Below are 4,385 nucleotides of genomic sequence, written 5' to 3'. Positions count from 1 at the left end.
GATGGTGGAATCTCCATCTTTAGAGGTTTTTAAGACCTGGCTTGACAAATCCCTGGTTGGGGTGATTTAGCTGAGGTTAGTCCTGCTTTGAGCAGTAGGTTGGACTAGATGACCTCCTGAGTTCCCTTCCAACTCTGATCTTCCATGATTCTATGATCTAATATCTTTAGCCTTCTTTGACACTAATAGTCAATGTGCGAACCCCTAGAAGTAAGTGCAGCAGCAGCAAATATTAGCTCTGTGTTACCCACATCATCTCACCAGCTCTCTCAGTACCACAGGGAAGAGGATGTCGCTCTTAGAGTACAATCTTCAGTTACTAAGGCATAGCACCTTGTCTCACTGAAAGTCAATGGGGCTTTGGAGCCTAAATCACTTTTGAACTTTGCCTGTGCTTTTCAAAACATGACCCTTAGATCAAGACCTGCTGGTCAGATGTTCCTGAAAAGAGCAAATGAACTTTGTTGCTCAGATAAAATGCAGGTGCAACAAGGTGCTTTACACATCTTGGTGGGGATTTTCAAAGCGGGATAATGTATACAAGCAGCACCCAGCTCCCACTGAATTGCTAGCAAGCTGAGGTTACAAAAGGACAAATGGTTTCTTCACATATCCCGGAAAAGTTTCAGCGATCTTCAGTGCCCCAGCAATTATAGGAATGGGATAATCTTGTACCAGAACTATAGGTCCCTGCATTGGTCTGTTGGACTGTATGATAATCATGAGAACTTCTTGATTACTCTCCTCTACAGGGTTGGTTAGATATTCACACTAACCAGTTCAGGGTCCTGTCTGGGCACAGTGAATGTGATCATTTCATTTCTGTGTATTACAGCAGGTTCTGTAACTTGATTCAAAACCTGTGCTTTTTCAACACGAAGTTTGTGACCTATAGTCCCTTCTTCCCCTGAAGGAAAGTTTTGTTCCAGCTTTTACGGAAGAATACAAATATCCACTTAGTTCTGAATGCAAAACAAACTAGAAGATTGTTAGTCCCAGTCCTCTGGTAGCATCATTTGCTCCCTAGCAATGTAATGAGGTCTCAGTCCTTTATCACCTGTGCGGATAATTTTCTGTCACCAAAGCTTTGTTTTCATAACGCCCATTATTGAATATTTGGGTCTCCTATAATTGCATTTTTAAAAGCAGGCGGGTTTTTGTTTGGTTTTTTAATTGATCTCTGGCAAACATATTGCAGATAAAGATGAAATCTCTTTGCTTAACTCTTTGAAGGAGACAGATCTAAACTGAAAATGGGCTATAACCCCAGGATGGACCTGAATTGTCACACTGTGGATTTCACTTTTAATTCTGAGTTTATCAACTATTAATCACTTAATTTTTTTGTTACTAAATCATGGTTTAATATTTATTACTGTCCATTTGTCATTCCTGTGGTCAGCTGCCATCTAGAGATTGTTAGACGAGACACACAAAATCCTGGCCACATTAACTTTCTCTTCCCCATAGTGCCCGTTCTACACCCTAATCACGCCTCTCCAGACTTCACCCTCCATTATCCACCATACCCCCGGCGGCAGCGTAGACGCATCCAAGTGTCCAGCTGTGAGTTATTCATATGAGCCTCTCTTTCCATCAGTCGGCCCTTTTTGACTTGGGAGATTATCAGCATTCCATGTTAATGCAAAGCCCCTTTCCTTGGATTATTGGAGTTCATTTCAACGCCAGGAACGTCCTGACGTATTTCCACAGGGGCTCCCCTGTTGGGAGAGGTCTCCACCCAGATTTTGCACCAGTATCACTATTCTGGTTAGTGGTGTGACTTCCTTATGTCAGTACAATCTCTAGTGTGGCCACAGTTTCCCAATGTGGAGGTCACTAGCATTGGTCTGGCTTATTGCCATGCCCGTGTGCGAATGAACTATATCGATATAAGCGCCTTTACATCACTATGATTACATCTGCTCGCTGGGGATGAGTGGGTCCTGCGTGGCACTTCCTGAAGGCCTCAGAATAGCCTAAAATTCAGCTCCTCACCTCAGTTTCCCTTCTTTGTTCCCCAATAAACTCCACACAGGCTTTCTCCAGTGCAAATCACAACAGTCCTCCCATTGGTTCCATACATTAACTTCAAGGTCAGAACTAAACCCAGAAGTCTTACCTGCAGCTGCAATCACCCCAAACTGCCCTCTGGTCAGAATCCTTCCTGCCATAGCAGGCTACCCCCAGCTCTCCCAGGCTGGAGCAATTCACCCACTCAAATTGCCAGGATAGCTAAAGTGGTGCAACGTCGACATGTAGACAAACCTTTACATCTTGATACGAAGGGGACAGACAATGGGAGATCTGACAACAAAGACGACAGAAAGAGACGTTTTTAGCTTCCTTTAGTTTTTATTGATCTAGACTTTTGGTAACAGATGCAGAGTTCTTGGTGTCTCCTAGATAATGGTAAAACCTGAGAAGGAGCTGGTGGAAAACATCCCCTGGGCGTGAGGGGAATTCTCAGGATACTGGTTTGGCTGTAAATGTACAGGCTGGGTTTTCCCATAAGAGGTGATGTTAGGCACCTAAATCCCACAGCCAGTGAATGGGAGTTGTGCACCTAACACCCTTAGGTGCCATTATCAATGACAAGTGGACATGGTGGAGCAGACATTTCTCTGAACTAAGACTCTGGACAGCTGGTTTCTAGGCTATTCTCTGCCACTCGCCCACTCAGCTACTCCGGGCAGGTAACTGCACCTCGCTCTGCCTTAGTTTCCCCAGCTGTAACACAAGGATGAGGATGTGGGCTAGGGCTGGAGTCACAAAGCTTCCACTTAAGGCACTTAAGCCCCAGAATCTGGCCTCCCAGGATTCACAAAACCCCTGCTCAGCTGCCTGCGACCCTGTAGGTGCCTAAGTGGTTACAACAAAAGGGCCACAGGCCCCTGTGTTTCTGCCTCTAGCCATGACCTCTGCAGCCTCACCCCAGGCAGCAGAGGCCACAGAGAAATACTGGGACCTGGGAAAGGGAGATGTTCTTCTGCCTGACTCGCCTGCAGGGCCCGATCTGGCAGGCGAGGTGCACAGATGCTTTGGAAAAAATCTCACTGAGCACCCAAGATTCTTGAGCAACTAGCCCTATGTTGTTGTTGAGAATGGACCAGTAATAAGTCTATGATGGGCCCTACGGCCCCGGTTAGAGGGTTTCCTTCTGATTCTTGTCCTTTTGGATTCAGGCCCTAAATCAGCCTCTGGCACATCAATTTTATTTTAACTTAAGGCACCTGGTCACCTACCATTGTCTTAACATGCATTTCCTGAAAGCTTTCCTCAGGGCCCCCTTCACCTCTTTGTTTCTCAGGGTGTAGATGAGGGGATTGACCAGGGGAGTCAGGACCGTGTAGACGACAGAGAACTTTCTTGAAGTCGCTCAGCGTGTGGGCTGTGGGGAACATGTAGACAATTAGCAAAAAATTCAGTTTGAGATTTGAATGAACTGTGCTATTTTCATAGAACCATAGTGGTGTGTAACTGAAATTTCCATTTCATCCACAATTCCATGATTTCAAATGTTGGTTTTCATCCCCAATTTGACCTTTTAAAAATGTATTTAACTTTTTTAAATTTTATTTCTAGGTTATTTTTATTTTAGATTGTACTGTATTTTATAGTTTAATTTCTATTAATTTAGTTGCATAAAACCATATACAATAACTTTTCCTAAGCAAAATTTTGTAGACATTCTTATGTTCCCATGGAACATTTTCATCTTAATCTGCAAAACATTTTTCCCCTAAGAAATGCCTGTCAATTTTTTATCTGCTCTCAACTTTCTGCTTTATCTTTGATTAGAAACATATCAATTCTCTGTTGTGGGTGTCTCCTCTGCCATTACTAATCCTTATTAACTGCTAAATAAGCAGAGAAGCATAGAAGATGAAGGTAGGAAGGGACATCAGGAGGTCAGCTAGTCCAACCCCCTGCTGACAGCCGGACCAACCCAACTGATCCATCCCAGCCAGGGCTTTGTCAAGGATGTGATCCTGTACATAGTCGTGTGGAGTTAATTTTACACTCCGTAAATAACTGTGCAGTCTAAGCCTTCTCTCCCTCAAGTCTAAGATAAAACTTCCACTCACATCAAGAATGGGACCGTCCGGTTTCAATGGCATTTGTACAGCTAACGGCTGGAGCTGTCTGTGAAACTTACAACTCGGTTCGGCAGTATTCGATTTCAATCAATCGACGTCGATAAACTTCGATATCAGCTGAAACAGCAAAACCACCACCAAAAAACATCAGTAACAGTCTTCATTAGTGCAGCCTCCCACCACACCTTGCGTCTGCAGGGATGGTCCCAATGGCTTGCTGCCGTGCAGCGAGTGAAAATTAAAATAGTTTATAATTGAAAACCCCCAAAATCAATATTAGTTGTC

This window comes from Emydura macquarii, unplaced genomic scaffold (assembly GCF_026122565.2).
Source record: "Emydura macquarii macquarii isolate MOO-44397 ecotype Brisbane River unplaced genomic scaffold, CSIRO-AGI_Emac_v2 contig_1870, whole genome shotgun sequence".
Lineage (NCBI taxonomy): Eukaryota > Metazoa > Chordata > Testudines > Chelidae > Emydura > Emydura macquarii.
The sequence above is the reverse complement of the archived record's forward strand: the minus strand, read 5'-3'. Positions refer to the sequence as shown.